Raw genomic sequence first — 23,818 nt, 5'->3', positions numbered from 1 at the left:
GAGAACATTCTGGCGTAGTCCCACCTCTAATTCGTCTCATCGAAAGCGCATGAAGACGGGCGGTATTGAAATGCCAATTCTTGTGTTCTCTAGATCTTTCCTTCTAAGAATTATGACGTATCGGAGATGGGCTATTTCGTTACACTGCTCCCCTCTTAGATCTGAGCGTCCCGATCAGTAACTCCAGATGTAGGCCCAGGATGGCGGAATCTACAGAGCTCTCCAGCTCTGCATGAACCCCTTAGAAAGAAATAACAGTCTACTGACTTTGAAGGATACGATCTCATCGGGTTATTGCAACACACAGTAATTCGTCCGCCGGTTTCTCGGAAGATCACCCCAAGCATGCTTCTGACAATCTTCCAGTCCAGATTATCTAGTGCATGGCCTATCTTGGGTTAGGCTGCTGGTTTTTTAACTCGTCCAAACGACCGAACTTCCTATAGAATACAGATGAGATTCCTTTAGTCATCTCAAGATCTTGGGCAACACAGTGGGCTAGAGAGACGTTACGCGGAACACTAAAAAGATCCTGCTGAACTTCTGTGGTCACGCCGAATCTAGCACTCTTTCTCTCTGCGTAATTTGACATAAATTCATTAAAGCTTGGTCGCCGGTTATCTTTGATCTCATGTTGAAGGGTTCGTGCTTCTTCTGTTTCATTTAAGCCAGCATATGGTGCAAGACGATTTATGTGAACTACTTTTGGTTTACCTTTCAGCAACTTCTTAATTCTTTAACTCTTTAATTCTTTCTTAACTCTTTTTAATTTCATACGGACCTTCCCATTGTCTTTGCAGTTTGGGAGACAAGCCTCGACGACGTTGTGGATTATAAAGCCAAACAAGATCACCTACTTCATAGATTTCATTCTTGCATCGAGAATCATATTGATCTTTCATTCTGTCACTGGCTAACTGGATGTGTTGTCGGACAAGTTCATGAATGTTATTCATTCTTAACTTCAGGCGGTCGACATAATCTTCGCTTGCAACATGTTCTTCGGAAGGTCTGCAGCCAAACTCTAGGTCGCAGGGCAAACCAACTTCACGACCTAACATCAGGCAGGCTGGAGTCTGGCCTGTAGTTTCATTCACGGCCGAGCGGTAAGCCATTAGGAATAAATGAATGTGCTGGTCCCAATCTCTTTGATGTTCTGATACAACTTTGGATAGGTGTTTACCCATCGTTCGGTTCATCCTCTCGACCATTCCATCTGATTGAGGATGCAGGGGTGTCGTTCTGGTCTTATTGACACCAATCAATTTACAAACGTTTTGGAAAAGAGTTGACTCGAAGTTTCGCCCTTGGTTGGAGTGGATCTCCAAAGGAACACCAAATCGGCTGAATAATTCTTTAACAAGTACCTCTGCAACGGTAGCAGCTTTTTGATTTGGTATCGCGTAGGCCTCAGTCCATTTCGTAAAATAATCCATAGCTACCAGGATATATTTATTTCCATCATTCGTCTCTGGAATTGAACCTGCAATGTCGATTGCTACTCTTTCCATAGGACTACCAACATTGTACTGTTTCATGGGTGCCCTCTTTTTACCAAAGATAATAATAATACCACTTTGGTAATACCAAAGTGTCCACCTGATGCACCGTCATGCAATTGATGCAATACTTCTCACACTTTACTTTTAGGTACAATCAACTGAAGCTTAATTTCTGTACCATCATCGTTCTCAAAGGTTCTACACAGAAGATCATCTTTCAGCACTAGGCAATTCCATTGGCTCCAGTAACACTTGACTTCTGGACTACATGCATTAATGTCTTGCCAAGAAGGTCTTTCACTTCGACGCATCCAATCCAATACTCTTTTTATACATGGATCATCTGCTTGAGCGTCTTGTAGCTGTTGAGGCTGCCATTGATCATTAATGACGGTGGTTCGTCTCACGGGGCAAAGTCGTTCTTCTAATTTGAGACAGTGATTACACTTTGCACTGCACGGCTGTCTCGAAAGGTCATCAGCATTTGAATGAACTCTGCCAGCTCTGTGTTCGATCCCGTAATCATATTCTTGTAAACGTTCTAACCATCTTGCCATCTGGCCCTCTGGATTACGGAATTGTAGGAGCCATTTTAGAGCAGCGTGGAAAGAAGAAACTTTCTGCCAAACAAGTATTTATGGAAATGCTCGCAAGCCTTTACTACGCCTAGCAATTCCCTCCTGGTAACGCAATAGTTTCTTTCTAGTTTCGACAAGACTTTGCTAAAGTAAGCGATGACTTTCTCCTGCCCATCTTGGATTTGGGAGAGAACAGCTCCTATTGCACTGTTGCTTGCATCGGTGTCCAACACAAATTTTCCTGCCTGTCTAGGGTAGCTTAAAATCGGTGCGGTGGTCAGAGCTATTTGCAAGTGTTCGAAAGCTCTTTGACACTCGTATACTCTGCCTTCTTCTGTCAACTTTGTTAATGGCTTGGAGATGTTGGCAAATCCTTTGACAAAACGTCGGTAATATGTACATAGGCCAAGAAAACTTCTAATTTCGTGTTTATCTCTTGGTACAGGCCAATCCTTAATTGCTGCAAGTTTTTCAGGATCGGGTGTTACACCATTACTTGCTACAATATGTTCCAAGTACTTCACTTCTCGTCGAAACAAGTGACATTTCTTTGGACTTACCTTCAAATTCGCCGCCGCAATCGTTGAAACACTTCTGTCAAATTATTGGCATGTTCATCGAAGGATCTTCCAACTACAATTACATCATCCAAATAAACCAGGCATGTTTTCCATGTTAGACCTCTTAAAACTGCCTCCATTAATCTTTCAAATGAGGCCGGTGCATTACATAAACCAAAGGGCATAACTGTGAACTGCCAAAGCCCTAATCCTATCGAGAATGCGGTTTTTTCCCGATCAGCTGGCTCCATGTCTACTTGCCAATATCCACTTTTCAGATCGAGTGTGGAGAACCAACGAGAACCAGAAAGTGTATCCAAAGGATCGTCTATTCTGGGCAAAGGATAACTATCTTTTTTAGTTACTGCATTGAGCTGTCGGTAGTCAATACAAAAACGTGTTGAACGATCTTTCTTTTTTACTAGCACTACTGGTGATGTCCATGGACTATTTGATGGTTCAATTACCCCTTGTTTGTTCATATCTTTGATGATGTCTTCGGCTTCATCTCTTTTCGCAAATGGCAGTCGTCTAGGTTGTTGTCTGATTGGCTGAGCGTCTCCGGTATTAATTGTATGCTTTACTATGCTTGTTTTGCCATTATCCTTCTTATCCATGGCAAAAACATCTTGAAATTCTATCAGCATAGACATCACTTTTTTAGTTCGTTCATCATCAAGATCTTGGCACGTTTTAATCATCGTCTCAACAAGCTCGTTTGGATACTTAGATTTCGACGGTTTCTCATTAGTATTCATGGAACAAATCGAAGCCACGGAAACACACTGTTCGATCAAAGTTCTTTTACTTAACTTAATAGCAGTTCCCTTTAAATTCATAACTCTTACAGGAACGACATCTCGAATTCTCACCAAAGCTTTTGCCGTTAGGAACTCGGAATTATTCACATCTTCGACCATCCTTAAACTTCCCTCTCGTCAGTAACCATCAGGTCTGGTCATCAAAAGTTTCTCACTATTACCGGGTATTGTTACGTCACAAGTAGTTATTAAGCTGATATCATCTTCTTTGTCTTCATGAAACGGCAACTCTTCACCACTGATCTCGAGAACTCCATCTTTGACATTCAATACAGCCCCAACTTTCCTTAGTAAATCCATCCCCAATATGAACTCGTCGGAGATATCTGCAATAAATACTCTATGTTTCACTGTGGTCTGACCAATGGATACTGACATATTAGCCTCGCCATATGTATTAATTATCTCACCAGTTGCTGTTCTAAGCTTTACTGTTGCAGGCGATAATTTAAGATGGCCTCGTACTACTTCTGGCCGTGCAATAGTTCTCGTTGCACCTGTATATACCAAAAACGATCTACATTTATTATTAATACGACCCTCGATGTAAAAGCTATGAATTCCACCGAAGGACGTAATGTCCACAGTTACTATGGGGGCTGTGTTTCTCGAGGTCGGCAGTTGCCCCTTGGTGTCGACCCGTTCTAGTTTTCTGACTGTTGTATCATCTTCTTGCAATTACGGCGAATGTGACCTACGTCACCACAATTCCAACATCTGGGCTCGCGTCTCTTCGTCATCGTGTTACGAACTACTTTTCGTACCATTTCTTCCAGACGTTTATCGTTTGGATCGTCGCCTTCTTCAATGGTTCTTACTCGATGGGTCCGTGAAGTTTGACTAGCTGTTTCATGTTCCAAGGCAATAGCGAGCGCTTCATCTAGAACTTTCGGTCTTGATAGTCGTAAAGCTTTCTATAATTCCAACATGTTGTCTGGTGCCTTTGGATAAGCTACCCGCACTATACGACCAACATCTGCTTCAAACTCTTGCAAATTTTCACTTGCTCGTTGAATTATACTTCTTAGTTGCGCCTTGTAGACTTGTTGTAGATGGGCATCTCCGTAACGTTTGTCTAGTCGAGTGAACAAGGTCTGGTAACTTTTTTCTTGACCCTTAGGAATCGATCTTAGGATATCTGCAGCATCACCTCTTAAAGCAGCAGTCAAGGTAACAGCCTTTTCTTGTTCTGTCCAATGATTAGCTGTCGCAATAGCTTCAAATTGTCTAAGGTATATGGACCAAGAGGACTTTCCATCAAATGGTGGCAATTTGAATCTCATATGATGTGTCGTTTCGTCTCTCGGTGACTCTTCTTTCACTACCGGATCTAAGGCTACTGTATTAACTGGTGGTAGCACTTTTGTGTCAGTTATCATGGTCTCTAATTGTTTGATCTTCTCTTCTACATCTTGTCGTTTACATTTTTCTGTATCTTATCAAATCTTCTTGAGACTTCTTCAAATTTCTCATTGTTTTGATTACATACTTCGTCGAATCTTCTAGACATATTTTCGAATTTCTCGTCGTTTTGTCTAGCTGTTTCTTTAATAATTTGAGGAGAAGTTTCTTCGATCATTTGAGACGTTTCATCGAATCTTTTGGAAACATTCTTGAATTTATCATTTTTTTTTTAGAAGTTTCTTCTATCATTTGAGACGTTTCATCAAATCTTTTGGAAACAGTCTCGAATTTATCATCAGTTTTTTTTAGAAGTTTCTTCTATTTTTATTAAAACTGCTTCTTCTGCTGACTGAAAGTAGAATGTCTCTGGGTCATCTCCATTCTTGTTAAGAACAGTCTTCAGTCGTTCTTGGAGTATCTTCTTGGACCCGCTGCAGTCTTCATCGAGTTCTTCCAGTTGCTCACGCAACTGTTTTACTGAAAGTTGTACTAGCAACATCTTTGGTCAGGCACACACGTACTTTTTAAATGTTCTTTCGTACAAAGTTAACTACCGAACTACGCGGACGTTCCCGACGAACAATAGTTTTCAAAAGTCACTGCTGAATTTATTTTTTTTTACTCCACACCTGACACCAACTGTAGCGAGATTAAATAAAACGATCGGTTCGAATTTATATACATATATTTATTTATAAGTTTACAGTTCGATAGTATCTTAACAACTAATATATATATATATATATATATATATATATATATATATAATATTATATATATATATATATATATATATATATATATATATATATATATATAATATAGTTACTGTTCGAGAACATTCTGGCGTAGTCCCACCTCTAATTCGTCTCATCGAAATCGCATGAAGACGGGCGGTATTGAAATGCCAATTCTTGTGTTCTCTAGATCTTTTCTTCCAAGAATTATGACGTATCAGAGATGGGCTATTTCGTTACAATATAGTCGACAATTGGGATGATAGTGAAGATGATTGTGATGTAAGTGACGTAAGTGATGAAAATATAGACATATCAAACATTCCAGTGGTATTTGAAGATGAGCTAAGTGGGACAGAACTAGAAGATACAGCAGAAAATAAAAGAACAAATAAGGAAAATCGAAGATATAAGAAATGAATTAGATGAAAACGTTAATGAGACTGAAATCGAATATATAAGGGAAGACTTAGATGAAAATCCTAACTAGTTACATTTATTTAAAGACAAATTCAAAAATATTTTGTGGAAAAAAAATTTACTACTAAATGAAGATGTTTTAGCTTTCAAAGGTTATTCTTCATTACCTGCATGTGTACAAGAATTGTCTTCTCCATTTCAATTTTTTAAATATTTTTTTGACAATCTATTGCAAGAGATTACCAACCAGTCTAATTTATACAGCGTTCAAAATAATCCTGCTAAGTCAGCCAACATTGTTACAGATGACATCAGTCAATTTATTGGAATATACTATATGTCAGTCATCCATTTGCCGAATGTACGTTGCTACTGGTCTAAAAATATTGGAGTGTCCTAAATAAAAGAAACAATGAGCCAACATGCTTTTGATCGTGTCAGAAAAGTAATTCATTTTACAGATAATTTAAAAATGAAACCTAAGGATGATCCACAAGCAGATCGTCTTTGTAAATTGAGAAATGTCGTAGAGCATTTAAATTTAAAATTTAAAAGTATACCTCATGAACAATATTTATCTGTAGATGAACAACTATGTGCAACTAAAGCCAGGCATTATCTAAAACAATACTTGCCCCTTAAACCACATAAATGGGGATTTAAACTGTTTCAGTTAAGTGGTGTAAGTGACTTTTCTTATCAGTTTGAAAATTTACACTGGCCAAGAAAACAGCTCGTCTAAATTCAGAACCAGATCTGGGGCCTAGTGCCAATGTGGTGGTTAGATTATGTCGAAATATTCCTAAAAATAAATTCTTTAGGGTTTACTTTGACAACTACTATTCATCAGTTCCTTTAGTAGTATATTTGGCTAACCAAGGCATTTACTCACTGGGCACTATTAGAAGGAATAGGATTCCAAATTGCAAATTGCCTTCAGATAATGAGATAAAGAAGCAAGAAAGCGGCACATCCTACGAGTATGTATCAAATGCAGGTGTTGATATATCTACCGTTATTTGGAAAGATAACAAAGCTGTTACACTTATATCTAATTTTGCTGGACAGTTGCCTATACAAGAAGTAGATAGGTTTGACAAAAAACAAAATAAGAAAATCAAGATTTCATGTCCACATCTGGTCAAAGAATATAACAGACACATGGGTGGAGTAGATCTATTAGACAGTCTCATTGGTAGATACAAAATTAAACTACGTACAAAAAAGTGGTACTTACGCATTTTTTTCCACCTTGTAGATCTCACATTTGTAAATAGTTGGATTCTTTGTAAAAGAGTATGCAAAGAAAATGGAACCAAATCTATGCCATTAGTAAATTTTAGAATTGAGGTAGCTGACTGCCTGTGCCGAGCAGGTATGCAAAATTTATCAAACAAGCTAGGACGACCATCTACAAGTTCTATTGAACATAATATAAAATTTAAGAAAAAGAAAGGGCCAACAAGCTATATTCTTCCAAAAGATATTCGAACAGATGCTGTAGGACATTGGCCAATCTACACTAGCGATCGAACCCGATGCAAAAAGCCAAATTGTAAAAAATTAATATATGTTAAATGTGACAAATGTGGTTTGCACTTATGTTTTAATAAGAATTTAAACTGTTTCTTTGAATTTCATCAATAAAAATATTATATTATAAAGGTACTTGAGTATTTTATTTCCTATATATAATTTTGCCCAAATGCACTTTGTATCATATTTGATACATTACCGAAAATGTCCTGAAATTAAAAAAAAAAACTTTAAATTTTTAGTGTATTATTCGATCCTCATCTCGAAAGCTCTAATAGCAGGTATAAGTGACGACCCGGTATGACTCACATTTATCGTACCATTGTCCCCGTCTTAAAAGATTGTTCCTCCTGGAACCTTGTCGGGACTGGAACTGGAATGGTATGCTGGTATCGGCAACTGGACCCTCTTTTACAAATTCTAGTTGTAAACAAATGACAAGGGACGGTTTTCTCTCCGCACCAGTAACTATGCGGATTGCAACAGACTAACACTTGGACTTCGGTGTCTTTAAAGATCTCCTCCACCATACACATCTAATTGGTGGCACTCCAACTTTGGCATGGGTAACTTTTGCACGTCGGACTCAAGTACGTACTCTCTCAACTGAATAAGGCTTCCCATACATCTCGGTAGGTAGGTTGGTCACGGGCAGTGTCTTTTGTTACCAGGTAGAAAAGGTAACGTGATGCATCTTGGAGTTTCAAGGCTTTCCCGGGAGCTGGCACTTGGCATTGAAGTTCTGCAACTCGAATGAACTTGGCCGGGATGGTAAGGGCCAGTGAGTAGTCATCGGGAAGCGCGAGTAGATCTTGCTTTTCTTCAGTGGTAACATCATGTCTTGCTTTACCGGTACCTTCATAGACCCCCATGAATTCCTCAAACGTGAGGTCAGACACATCTTGGACTTGGTTTACTTCCACTTCTTCGTGGTCATCTTCGAAAAACGCCAGCCGGTTATGATGTACTATCATCGGTTTTCCCCTCGGAATCTTGCTTATTCGGTAGATGACATCGTTGATCTTCTTCATAATGAGGTATGGACCTTCCCAAAACTGCTGCAACTTGGGAGAACCACCTTTTCGCTTCTTGGGATTATAGAGCCAGACCTTGTCGTTCTTCTTAAAGCACCCCTTTTCGGCTTGCGTATCGTACCGTTTCTTCATTCGGTTGCTAGCGATCTGAAGATGGGAACGGACCAACTTGTAACTACAACTTGTACTAGTTGTAACAATAGTTACAACTAGTTGTTGTAATCGTTATAATTTGTCACCTCGAAGCGGCATCCTTATTTTAAATAGCTAGAGGTCCTTCCTGTTGTTTTGTTTTTCCATTTGTTCCAGGAGATTCATGTAAGTACCCATTAGTTTCATTTTGTAGTTGCCCCAATCCAATCCCCTTGCCATTCACTTATCCACGACCCAGCTACTCCAAAAAAACCCTTAGTGCCATTCGCATAAGTATCGTTTATTTTGCTTCTCCTATCTCCAACCCCAGTAACTTCTGTCCCAATTTTCAACCTCTCATAATAATACCCTATGTGGTAAGAAAAATATTACGTTACAACATCACATTTGAGTTTTTTGAAATTAAAATATTCTCAGTCAAATTAAAATAATTTACATACCGTTGGTACAGTATAAATCCCGAGTGGATTATACAACAAAACATTCAATTGAGACATAGATGTTCGACTCAACAAGCTTGCAGGTCACTTCTGGAAACTTGTATCTAAGGCTGTTTCCTAAGTCTTCGGGTTTAGTGCTAGGAGTCAATCTTGTAACATGCAGAGATGCTAATTTAGTAATCGTCTAAATGTTTAGATAGATTCAGACCTACGTCCAACCATAAATCTCTTACGACGATTGGACTTGGGCGCACAGACACCCATTCTCAATCATTATTTTTCACTTCCAACCAAGTTTTGAATTTTATACATGATATTCTGCTGCTTAGTATATGTATATATGTATATATTGACTATAGTTATTTCGTCTACTTTCACAGCAAGTATAAAAATCTCTTGTGTCGAGTAAGAGTGACATGTGCTGTAATGTTTGATGTCTGCTCTACAATAAGTCGTGATACCGTACTGAGCGTGGTTGATTGAAGCTATTAGTGTGTATCTAGGGATTTTGCCATGGTTTTTTAATTGTAGATCGTCTGCAGTATGTGTTTCTTGAACAGTAACCACGTCAATTTTGTTTTTTGCCAGTAGCATGCTAAGATATTCGCTCTTGCTTCGGCTAATGCCTTCAATATTTATTTGGCATACTCGAATTGTTGGTCCGATTGTCAACTGGCTCTGACAAGAGCCGTCATTTGTTTGTTGTGTGCTGTTGTTCATTGCAATGTGTTCGTCAGGAGATCTACGAGAGACAGGTCTGGCGGTTCTATTGTTGCTAGTTCATTTCGCGTTACCCAGGGTGCACGTGTAGTATTATACTACGGACGCGAACTAGCTTTACACCCCAGATAAACACTTAAACAGAATTTATCAACTAAAAATCTTAACTAGGCATATAATAAGTAAAAAAACTTATACTCACGCATTAGCCTTTAAGTTACCAGACTATAAATACTTGTTTTTACAGGAAAGGCACTTGTGGCACTTATAATTACAAAGTACGCCTAATTTTTTTAAATTGTATTGGCCATTACAATTGCAGTGACGGAATCATTGACCGCCTAAATTCGAATCTTTACAAGCGCATTCTATAAGTGTTTCTTTGTAGGTGATGAATTACTTTCTTGCATAAAGGTGGTTTAAAATACAATGCTTGGTGCCAAGCTTATATAATAATAGTGGCAGTAATATTTCGGCTATCGGCCTTAGCTCTATCAACTTCTGGAATTCGCACTCTTCGAACACTTTGACCTACTTTTGCAACAGGGAAACTGTCATTAGAATGCTTTAATATTCTGTCAGCTTGTTTTACAAGTGACTGATAAAGTATCAGCAGCTAGGGATATTTTTAAACCTACTTTAGTCTTACAAACGAATAGTGCTTCGTATGGACTACAATTAATCCGGAATGGTAAGCTCTATTTTTCATAAATTGGATGAACTTTATTTCTTCCGACCATTGACTTTTTTGTTTATTTCCAGCCATGTGGCCAACATTTTATCGATATCTTGATTCGCTCTCTCTACCGAACCTTGTGACTGACTGTCAGGGTTCTCCGTGGACAATTTTCAGTTCGTCCCACATACGCAGACTTCTTCAATAACCTTGTTTGCGAATTCTCGACCATTATCGCTGTGTAAAATGTGTGGGGCCCCAAATCTGGTGAACATATCCAACAAATGATACGCAACTTCTTCGTCACGCTTGGTAATGCTCTGAGCTGGACAAAGTTGGTAAGATAGTCTTGATAGACCATAATAAGTTTGTAGTCACCATCCGCTTGTGACTGCTTGTCAATAAGATCGACTTGACATCTCGAATTAAACGTGCGGCATATAACATGCTTTACAACGAGTCCATTTTTTGGAATACTCATTTTCTGTTTACATGGTACACAAAAATTTAATGATGTTCTTAGATTTCGTCTTAAAATGTCCAATTGAAATATGAATCTTGTGAATTATATCGAAAGTTTCCTCCATGAAGTCATAATAAACAATAGGATCTCTCCCTTTGTTTGCAAATTGTCGATCATTATCGTTGTGTAAAATGAGTGGAGCTCCAAATCTGGTGAACATGTCCAACAAATGATACGCAGCTTCCTTTGGCACGCTTGGTTTTTAATGCTCTGAGACCATAACTGATGGACCATAAGAAATCCGCTTGTGACTGCATGTCAATAAGATCGACTTGACATCTCGTATTAAATGTGCGGCTTACAATAGACTTTATGATTCATGTTCAATTGGAATATGGGTTTTGTGAATTATATCGAAAGTTTCCTCCATAAAGTCATATAGTGACTTTTACAATATCATACCGTGATAACCATTGATATTCCTCAGGTGTTTTGTAAGACGTCTTGTCTTTGGTTGTTTTAATTTTCATTAAAAATGCATAATACTCATCTCTTGTGAATAGCTGATAATTTTTTCCTTTTCCAGATTCAAGCGTATTAATTTGGTCGTTAAATCGTGCTTTCATAGAGTCGAAATCGCTCGATCACATACATTGTAAAAGTATGCACAGAACACTCGAAGCGTCACGCCACTCGTTCAACCAAAATAGTGTATTACACAGTGGTCGCTTCCGACTACAGATTTACTAGCACTGTGGTGCGCGCCTTATTTAGCAGCCATATGTCGCAGTGACTAATACATCTCCCTCCACTCCGCAAGCTTCTACGCACTTAACGGTATTGAAATGTATCACATTTACCATTTTATTACGGGATTTATTAATAATTATCGATCGATGTGATTAATTCTGATGTATCTATTGGTTTTACCTAGCTATTCGGGTTGTGTTAATAGTAGCCGGTAATTAAGAAACGAAGAAATTCGTAAAACTGGTGCAAAGGATACTGTAGAATACATAGCAAAACTTACATGACGATGAGTAGAACATATCGACAGCATGAACTACAATAGAGACAGAAGAAAAAAAATATAATAGAGACCACGAGCAAATAAATGAAATTCAGTAAGACCTCTAACAAGATGAATTGACGACATTAAGATCATCTTAATTGGATTGCTGCAGCGCATAATAGATCAGAATGGAAGTTTATTGAGCAGGCCTATATTTAAGAAGGGGCGGCTTTGGGTTGATCATGATGATGGTAGATATTAATATTATTATTGGTTAAGTATGCTGTGTTTCTGAGAATAAAGTTATATTTTCAAAAATTCGATCAAAAAAATTATTGATTTTTCTTACTACACATAGCTGTTACTGGTCTTCTGATAATATGAGATTATTCCGTATATAAACTACGTGACCTGTGGTATTATCCCTAAAATATTACAATTCATAAAAAGATTAAGTTTAAAAGGAACGTGTAACACATTTCGCATTTGTTTATATAAAATATGTTTAATAATTCGAATCGAGGATATTCATAAAAATAGCCTCGATTAGAATGTGTAAGTCAGCAGAATTGTGAATCGCGAACGCAAAATTGTCGTAGGTTGTGTAAAACAAACTTGACCCACTAATGAATGACTGCTGACTGTAGCAAGGACTATTATAAAAGAGACAACGACTTTTATCTTAGAGAACAGAACTAAATTAACGTCACGATGGCAAGTTGATGTATCGCGTATCAGTAATTATGAAGTAGTCTCATAGCAATTTCAACTAAGTACTAAATACAATTATAATAAGTAATGTTAAGAAAAGAATGTACAGTTGTGTTCCAAATAAATGGTCATCAAATGTAATAACCCCATCATTTACCATATGGCGATCCTGAAGTGGTAGAAACCAGGAATCTTCATCCAAATAGGCCTAGAATGGGAGGAAAATCATCCGAGGAAGAGCTAAAAGAGAATGGAGTCGTCAACACCAACTTCATAGTCAAAACCGAAGATGTCAGGCCAAGCGAAGAAATAAAGGTACTATTATACGTTATTACCACAGTCCTGATACTGAAGTTAATATGGTCATTATGGAAGGCGCACGGGAGAAATATGAAGCGGAGCATACACCGGGATATAGCAGCGAGGTCGACAACAAATTTAGATGTTTAAGTAGTGAGTCTGCATATTATCTATTTTTATTGTACTTCCTTACACGCATAATAATATACCAGTTGATTTATTTATTATTTTATTATTGAATCTATTATTATCTATTATCCAGATTTAGCCGTACGGCTCACACTCCCTCTAAGGTGAAAATTCACTCATCCCAGATACTTACGGTATCAAAAGGATTGAGCTCTGGTGGGACTCTTTCCGTGTTATCGAGTCCTAGGTGACTTGGTTTGCAGGAGTATCTCTCAAAAATTTTCGTACACATCTGGACGTCGCGAGGAGTACAGCTTTCTGCATGGCCTTATAAAGATGTTCATTTAGACCCACCTGTTTGATGTTCGCTAGGAGGTTTTTGGGAATAATACCAGTAGTAGATAGAATAGGTACTGTCTGGGTACTTTCCATTCTCCATTGTCTCCTGATTTGTATTTCTAGATCTCTGTACTTGGCGATCTTTTCGTTGTATTTAACACGTAAATTATTGGTGTTGGGTATCGCCACATCAAGTGTTTTTTGCCTAGTAATTTTATTAACTAGTATGAGATCGGGTCTATTATGGGCCACTGGTTGGTCTGTAAGCACAGTGCGGTCCCAGTATAGCTTGTAGTTGTCATTTTCAAGCATTCTATCAGGGACGTATTGATAATAAGGAAGATGGTCGGTTTGGAGAAGTCCCAGTTTGTCAGCTAGTTCTTGGTGGATAATCTTTCCTACTGAGTCATGGCGTTCTTTATAATCAGTACCGACAAATGCCTGGCAGCCACCGGTAAGATGTTGGATGGTTTCTTGGGCTTGGCATGGTTTCTTGAGCTTGGTATCCAAAATAAGTTCTTAAATTAGCAATTTGTTTATCCAATTGCTCACCTATATCCATAAGTCCTCTTCCCCCTTGATACCGCAGTAATGTTGTTCTCTCTACTGCACTGCGTGGATGATGTTTTTGCACCTTTGTGAGAAGTGTTCTTACTTTCCGCTGAAGACTCTCTATATCCGTTTTTGACCACTTTATAATACCAAATGAGTAGCTAAGCTTGGAACAGGCGTACGTATTTAATGCCCTAAACAAATTTTTACTATTAAGATATGACCGATTTAGTTGTCTTACTCTTCGCACGAACTCCGAAGTTAGTTAAGTTTTCATTTGTTTATGGTCAATTTTCCGCGCTTGTTTTACTCCGAGACATACCATTTACGCCTGTACTCCTGTACATATCATTTTCACCCAATGCCTCGATGTTTTTGGCCATCTTGCATATCGAAACCTCCGGGCTGAACCTTTCCTCTGACTATATTTAGTATACGGCACTTGTCTAGCCCAAAATGCATACTGATATCATTTGAGAAATTTTCTACAGTTTTTAGCATCTCATCTAGGTGGTTTCGAGTGGAAGCCAATAATTTTAAATCATCCATATACAACAGATGATTAAACTTCGCTACAACAATATTGTTATTTTTGATGCTAAATCCTGAGTCAGTAGAGTTCAGCAGCTGAGAAAGTGGGTTCATCGCTAGGCAGAACCAAAGTGGACTCAACGGGTCCCCCTGGAAAAGGCCCCGGTTAATAGGGATATCTTCAGTTTCGATATTAATTTCACCAGGTATTTGAAGGTGAATTTTACTCTTCCACTCTGCCATTATATGCTTCAAAAAGGTTACGAGATTATCATCGACTTTATATATTTTCAATATATCTATAAGCCATTCATGTGGTACTGAATCAAAAGCCTTCTTGTAGTCTTTCTTTCTAGAAAAGGTTTCTTTTTTTGGTGTATGCCTGGTTAGAAATGACTGAGTCGATGATAAGTTGTTCTTTGCAGCCCATGGAGCCCTTAGCGCATCCTTTCTGTTGAGGCTCTATGATATTGTTCAGAGCACAGTGTTGGTAGATACGCCGGGCCACACAGGATGTGATCAATTTGTACAAAGTTGGAAGACAAGTAATTGGGCGGTACTTGGCTGGATCTTGGGTGTTATTTTGATCCTTCGGTATTAGATAAGTGGTTCCCTGAGTAAGAAATGATGGTATTTCCTGTGAATTAGAAATAATATTATTAATAAATACTGTTAAAAGCTCATGAACCCTCCAAAACTTTTTTAGCCAGAAGTTTTGAACTTCTGGTCCAGGAGATTTCCAGTTATGAAGCTCTTTGATAAAGTTGTTCGTCGTTTCTTCAATCCATCCAGCATTGTTGGTATGAGTAGTTGGCGTCGAAAGTTGGTTTCCCCAAAACTCATAAATTTCTTCTTGGCTTGGGTAGGATTTATTATTTGTATTTTCTACAGTGGAATTAAGTTTCCTATAGAAACCCTCCTCTGCTTGCTCAAAAAGTATATTGTCGCATTTCCGGTTGTTACTAACCTTGTGTCTCTTCAGGCGGGCTGAGTAAACAGATAGTTTTTGTTTTAATGTGTCCAGGCATTGTTGAGGTGTGTTGTTTTCTGTGTGTGTGAGTGTCTTAGAGTGTTAAACAATATTTCTTCAGCTCTTTTGATGATTTTTCTACTTCTTACTCCTCTTATGTATTCTGTTATTTGTCCAATGTCCCTACGCAGTAATTCAATCTTCCCCAGCAGTCGTTTTTCCCAGGGTGCTATTCTGTTACCAATCCTTTCGATGTTGGTACCCCGTCGTGTTCTGATCTTAATACCCATAACATTAGCAATTGCTGTTGCTGCACAGTAAATCAGCATATGCAAATATTCTAATGTGTGGGCTTCTGTGATATAATTGGGTAGGACTTCAGTATTCACAATTTGTAACAGCGCTCCTAGTTTCTTAGAAGAGTTTATTTTTGGTAGCGGTGGTCTGCTAAGTGGGTTTGTTCCACTAAACGCTTGTACAGCGCGTGCCATCTCGTTTACCAGACTATCGTGCAACTCGTTATATCCCTGCTGTGTATTATTATGTTGAGTTTCTTGTATGAGAAACTCAGGAATCTGCTCATTAGGGAATTGGTCTGCAACTTGTTCTTGGTTCAATCGCAATCGTATCTCCCGTTCAATTTCGCTTCTGATAATGTCGCGCCTAGTCTCTGGGATAAGATTGTTTCTTAAAATTACCCGGTATTGGTCTGCTACTCTTTGTTCAGATACTTGGATTTCTGGGTACTCCCTGCAAAATTCGGCATACAGTTGTTGTTAATAGCCGATTGTTTCTTGACCGAGGTTTGTCACCTTATAATAAAAGCGCAAAATATTTTCGTTTATGGACACTTCATGCGCTGTCTCGGTCGTCCCGCTTGAGTGAGCGCCGGCTGATGTTCCAGCGCAGCACCTTCAGCGAGTGGAGCTCTTGTTGTTGTTTGGCTCATCTGTGGTTCTTCTTGTTGTTGGGCTGTAGCTGATTGTATGACATGGGCCCGCCTCCTCAACACTCTGCCACCGACGTCCCGCATGCTGTCACGTCCAGCTCCGGCTCCAGACGTGCCCTGGCGATCCCCAGGCAGCGACCCTAAACATAAATTATTAAACTCCATTTTCATGGGTGTGCATTTTATACCTACTGCCAGGTGTCAGTTTTTGTTCCACGGCAAGAATCCCTGCTACCCTCTGGGTATTGGTTCTAAGAATACCCAGAGAGCATCCCCCATTCGCAGGGGGCCGCGTCTGATAGAAGAACTGACAAAAACTCCCACAGGTTATCTATTATTATTATCAAGATTATCCAGATTTAGCCATACGGCTCACACTCCCTATAAGGGGAACATTCGCTCATCCTAGATACCTACGGTATCAAAAGGATTGAGCTCTGGTGGGACTCTTTCCATGTTATCGAGTCCTAGGTGACTTGGTACGTCGGTGTATCTCCCAAAAATTTTCGCACGCATCTGGACGTAGAAAGTAGCTCAGCTTTCTGCATGATCTTATGCCTGGCAGCCCCCGGTAAGATGTTGGATAGTTTCTTGAGCTTGACATTCATATCGGCATTTGTCGTTTTGGACCTGAGGGTCTTTGACGATATATTTCAGGTTTATCCAGATTCAGATTTGAAGTTCTGCCCAATTATGTCGTAGAAGCCCATACATTGGAATATATGCACACGCTGATTTACTGTGCAGCAACAGCAATTGCTAATGTTATGGGCATTAAGACCCATTATCCAGATTATCCAGATTTATTATTATTATTATTATTACTATTTATAATATTTATTGATTATTAATTATTATTTTTATGACTTTTGATGATAATTTTGCCTATATTTGTGAATGGATAATTTTTAATTTATTAACTTATTGAATTTTAATGGATAATATTGACGATCTTATCTTTCTGAATGGATATATTTTTTAGCTAAGTAACTATTTATCGAATTTTATCGTACTACATAAGACTATCGGATTTGTGTTTTCTTTTTTAAATGCCTAGCAGTTGGAAAGATTTTGTTAGAATACTTGACACCATTACGCAGGATATAACCAAACAGAGCAAAAGAGTGTTAAAAAAGGAGATACCTAAAAGCAAGGAAGTAAAGATTGAGATAACGACACAATTAATTGAAGCATATAATAGATTTGTACACCTCATAACCAAAAATTGGAAAGCTTTAACTGATATTCAGAGAGAGACTTGTAAGAGATACTTTAGTAAAAACCAAGATAAAGTCATACGATCGTTCCAAGCCATATATCCCAGAATATTAGTTCCTAATCTGATAACTCAACAGATTGACAAAGATATAGAGGAAGAACAAAGCGACACAGAACAAGAAGAAACCATGGCTCTTAGTATCAACCAATTTTTAAATATTGCAAGCAAAATTTTACTGAGTTCGACGGAACCACAGGCAAACTACAACCCTTCTTAGACGCGCTTGAACTTTTGCAGAAAATAGCAGTAGGGCATGAAGAAACAGCGGTAAGCCTCATAAAAACAAGATTAACAAATACAGCCAGAAATTTGATAACCGCAGATGACACAATTTTAGATATACAGGCAACACTGAAGACAGACCTAAAAGGTGACACGCCGAAAATGGTGATAGCTAAACTTGAAAAAAGGAAACAAGGACATAGGGATGCAGCTGTGTACGCATACATAACAGAGGGAAAGCCAGGAGAGTTGGCTAAGAAATACACAACGGAGGTAGTAGTGGCTACAATGAAACGTAATGCCAGCACAGACAAAGCCAAGCTAATATTAGAGGCAGGCAACTTTACAACCCCACAAGAGGTAATGTCAAAATTGTTATCAATAGACACAACAGAAGACAACGCACATGGAAGAGTGTTAAATTATAGAACGTACTTTAACAAAAGAGGAAAATTCCAGCACAAAAGAGGATATCACAATGGATATGACCAGTGGAGGAGACCAAATTTCTCGCAACAAAACGATTTAAAAAGAGATCACCGTCCACATGAACAGAAAGGGTTCAGAAAATTCAATAATCAAGCACATAGAGGAAATTCAAGATGATTCAATGGAAATATACGATTATTAGAAATAGAAGATAGTCAGCGGGAATCAGAAAACCCACAGTTGGGGTTTTGAACAACCAATTCTCATATAAGACGGATGAACAGATGACAGAATTAGAATACTATATCTACAACTTCGACTTAAACCTAACAAATTTCGTAAGGATAAAAACAGGAATCTTAGGACGAGTAAATACATTTATTATAGACACAGGAGCGGATATTTCAATACTTAAATGCACACAAGACTCTATGCGAGAACATGTAAGACCAAATACAAAAGCAAGAATAAAAGGAGTAACCCGAAGAGAACCGCAAACAATGTGAGACATCGAAACTACGCTAGACGTAAGTGGCAATCTTTTTGGGCATACCTTTCAATTGGTAGAAAACAACTTTCCTATTCCAACAGACGGAATAATTGGAAGGGATTTTATCACAAATTATCAATGCATATTAGGCTACGCGAATTTAAAAATACACATCAAGAATGATAGAAACTATTACATCAGTACAAATATTTTGGATACTGTAGACGATAACACAATTTTAATACCACCCAGATGTGAAGTTTACAGAACAGTTCAATATTTTCAAACGTTAAAGGCAGATAGACTAGTAGAACAACAGGAGATACTACCAGGAATATTCATAGCGGGAGCGATAATATCAGGAAATAACCCATATATCAAAATTTTAAATACAACTTACGAAACTGTTACGATAGAGACGGGTACAATCAAAACACTAGACATGAAATTGTTCAAAGTATATAGATTAATCAACGACAGCAAGGACAGGAAGAAAGAACTAAGGGAAACATTAAAGCTAGATATCCCAGAATACACACGAGATAAATTAGTATCGTTATGCGAAGATTTTGCAGATATATTTGCATTAAGACATGACATGCTAACATGCAACAACTTTTATGAACAAAAATTGAGAGTAAAGGAACACACACCAGTTTACATAAAGAATTATAGGACACCACATTCACAAACATAAGAACTGAATAGACAAGTACAACAATTAATAGACCAGGGAATTGTCGAGTCATCGATATCAGAATACAACAGCCCGGTCGTACCGTTCGCGTCATAAAAAACTGGTACAACTCTTATAACCGAAAATCATGTTTTTTAAGTTGTGTAAATTGAGCTTTTCACATGTGTAATTCTAATTTCGAAGGCAACGTTGCCAGTTAAACGAAAATATTATATCAAACCAGCTAAAAGCCAGCTTAAGACAGACGATGATATCTTACTCCGCTTAATTTTATTCTCATTATCATTTATACACCGTAAATCATTTAATTTAGAAAAAAATATGCATGTCAATGGGTAGGTAAATGTTTTTTGTTTACATTTTATACATAATAATGTAAAAAAGTAATAGTCTATTTATAGATAAAAACGGATTACAATTAGGGTGTAGATTCAACCTCCATAAGAAACATTACAGTGAGATATTGGATTGTAATGTAATACTGTCACGTTTTGAAAAGCATTTTTCTACGTAGGATAAAGTATAATGTTAGTTTTTCACATTTATCGTTTATGTAATAAATAATAAATTAATTTAAGTAGTTTGCCTGTTACTAAACTTATTGACATAACATACAGTCAACAGTTTGTGTTCGGTAAGTAATTAAGTAAAGTATAAAATTACAGTAGATGCATTCGAATGTTCCCTGTGCCAATACCCTACGTTTAAATATCGTTCAACATTTTGGACATTAACTTAATCCTCTCTCTGGTTATTAAATTTATTAGATACGGTTTTTTGTTGTTAATAATAAAAATAATACCTATCTAAATACTTTATACATTTTTGAACGTTATTTTTTACGTCTTAAGTTTTATTTAAATTTACTGAAATTCCGTTATCTGTAATGGCAACAACGAATTGATTCACGAACCATTGTGTCCAATCTGAACACAGGTTTACATTGGGAAAAAAAAGTGTACCAGTTTTATATGACGGGAAGTGTACTAGTACCGAAAAAAGCTAAAGATGGAAACAAAGCATGGAGATTATGTATAGATTTCAGACAGCTAAACAAGAAACTAGTCACAGATAAATTTCCGTTACCAAGAATAGACTCAATATTAGACCAACTAGGGAGAGCAAAATGGTTCTCAGTAATAGACTTAATGTCAGGGTTTCACCAGATACCATTAGAACAATCATCAAGGAAATACACATCTTTTAGTACGGGAAAAGGAGCATTCCAATTCACCAGACTACCTTTTGGACTAAACATAAGCCCAAATAGCTTTTCAAGAATAATGTCAATAGCATTCACAGGTTTAACACCGGAGAAAGCATTTCTGTATATGGATGACATAGTGGTGATAGGAATAACAGAAAAACATCATTTAGACAACTTAAAAAAGACATTTGAGATATGTCGGAAATTTAATTTGAAGCTAAACCCAGCAAAATGTCAATTTTTCAGAAAAGAAGTTACATATTTGGGACACGATCTTTCGCAAGAAGGAGTATCACCGAATAAAGCGAAATATTCAACAATAGAGAAATACGCGACACCGAAGACAGCGGACGAAGCTAGAAGACTCATAGCATTTTGTAACTACTACAGACGTTTTATTCCGAATTTTGCAGAGATATGCATACCTATAAACAGATTGTCGAGAAAAGGAGTAGAATTTTTTTGGTCGCAAGAGTGTGAAGAATTATTTAAGAAACTTAAATCATCTTTGATAAAACCACCAATTCTCAAATACCCAGACTTCAACAAGCAATTCATATTAACAACAGACGCATCAAATGCGAGCTGCTCAGCAATTTTAAGTCAGAACTACGACGGAACAGATTTACCAATAGCTTACGCATCGCGCAGCTTCAACAAAGGAGAGCTTAACAAACCTATAATAATTAAGGAATTACTTGTAATCCATTGGAGAATCAACCATTTCAAATGTTATTTATATGGAGCACCAACATTCTTGATAAAAACGGATCATAAATCACTAACACACCTATTTTCGATGACAGAACCTACCTCGAAACTCACGAGAATCAGATTAGATTTAGAAGAATACGATTTTGAGATAGAGTATATAACAGGGAAAAATAATTACGCGGACAGTATTTCGAGAATATCAACGAACCAGCTGAAAGACTTATACAGAGACAAAATTATATCTTAGCTATAACCAGAGCTCAATCAAAGAAGAAAGCTGAAAGTGCAGAGCACAGGGAGACAGAAGAGGAAATTATATTACAGCATAAAACCCACAAGCAAACAGTAAGAAAGGTACTAAATAATACGGAGGCGCATAAACTACCAATTTTGTCTTTTGGAGCAAACCGGGTCTCACCAAGACTGAGCATTCGGGTCAAAAACAAAATCAAATGCAGCAAGAGCATGACCACAGGATTTAATCACTTTGATTTAGGTCATTTGTTGCTACAGCTTGATCAGCTAGCGGTAGAGAATGCAATAAGTAAAGCAAAAATATATGTAAATGATATTATTTTTAAATTGTACACAATTGATGAATTTATAAACGAAGGAAATAAGATATTGAAAAATGTAGAAATATACATATGCGAAGTACCAGAAATCATAGAGGATGACCAAGAAAAACTGAGAATAATACAAGAATACCATAATCACCCGATGTTTGGAGGTCATGTGGGAAATAATAGACGTAAACAAACTAAAAGCGAGATTCAGATTGAAGAACATGGAAAAAGACATACGTAAATATATTAAACATTGCCATAAATGCCAAATTAATAAACCAAAAAGATTTCATGTCGAAGAATTTGTGATATCGGACACTTCGTCAAAACCATGGGACATAGTGTATATAGACACGACAGGTCCATCTCCTAAAAGTAATGAAGGCAATCGATACTGTATTACGATGCTTTGCGAACTGACGAAATACGCAGTAAGTATCCCAGTAGCTAATAAGGAAGCCGAAACGATAGCTCGTGGAATTTTTGATAATTTGATACCAACATACGGACTCATGAAACAGATTAGAACGGATCAAGGCACGGAATACAAAAATGAAATAATGAATGAATTAACTAAAATGCTAAAGATCACACACAATTTTTCAACGGCATACCACCCTCAGTCAATAGGGAGTTGTGAGAAGTTACATAGGACACTAAATGAATACGTAAGATCATTCATAGACGAAAACAAGGAAAATTGGGACGAGTGTTGCAGAATGTTCACATACTGCTACAACACTACCCCTAATGCATATCACGGCTACACACCTTTTGAATTGTTGTATGGTCGGAAGGTAAATTTACCAGAAGATCTCACAAAGGAAATTCAACCATGCTATAACATAGATGCCTATTATAATGAGCTCCGATATAAACTACAAATTGCACACGACAGAGCTAAAACATTCTTAATAAAGCACAAAAAGGGAAGACAAGACGCAAGCAAGCTAACTGCAGCACCTCAACATTTTAAAATATTAGATCTAGTCCTGCTCAAAAGAGAAGAAAATAATAAGTTTGATAGTCTTTATGTCATAACAGAAGTAACTAATGTTAACTGTAAAATTAGGCTAGCTACCGGAAAGATTAGGGAGGTGCATAAAAGCAGATTATACGCTTACAATCAGTAGACATAAGTGAACGCGGTGATTCTAGGAGACACTATTAGTGATATCGCGGGAAAAGTGACAGAGCAAATGAACAATCGCGGCGTAAACAAATAATCGAATAGGGCAAACTAATAAACTTTTTTTATCACATATGTTTTAGATTTAAGATAATGTATATGTATACGGTAGCATAGGTAAACAGTACTTATTTGAGGTTGAAAATTTCTCTTCTTCCGAAGGGAAAGGGAGAGAGGAATGAGACAGTTGCAAGAGAGAAATTGCAAGCTTTCCGTAAGGGGGATGGTGTGGTATTATCCCTAAAAGATTACAATTCATAAAAAGATTAAGTTTCAAAGGAACGTGTAACACACTTCGCATTTGTTTATATAAAATATGTTTAATAATTCAAATCGAGGACATTCATAAAAATAGCCTCGATTAAAATGTGTAAGTCAGCAGAATTGTGAATCGCGAACGCAAAGTTGTCGTAGGTTGTGTACAACAAACTTGACCCACTAATGAATGACTGTTGACTGTAGCAAGGACTATTATAAAAGAGACAACG

The 23,818-nt window shown here is 37.5% G+C and overlaps 1 protein-coding gene across 2 annotated transcripts in view; it reads left to right on the top strand.

The window, feature by feature from the left end:
- Positions 1–23,818, top strand: part of Sirt6 (sirtuin 6) — a 336,907-nt gene that overhangs the window by 55,968 nt on the left and 257,121 nt on the right. The gene's annotated exons all lie outside the window — the stretch shown is intronic.

Source organism: Diabrotica undecimpunctata, chromosome 1 (assembly GCF_040954645.1).
Source record: "Diabrotica undecimpunctata isolate CICGRU chromosome 1, icDiaUnde3, whole genome shotgun sequence".
Taxonomy (NCBI): Eukaryota; Metazoa; Arthropoda; class Insecta; order Coleoptera; family Chrysomelidae; genus Diabrotica; species Diabrotica undecimpunctata.
This window is presented reverse-complemented; position numbering and strand designations above follow the sequence as displayed.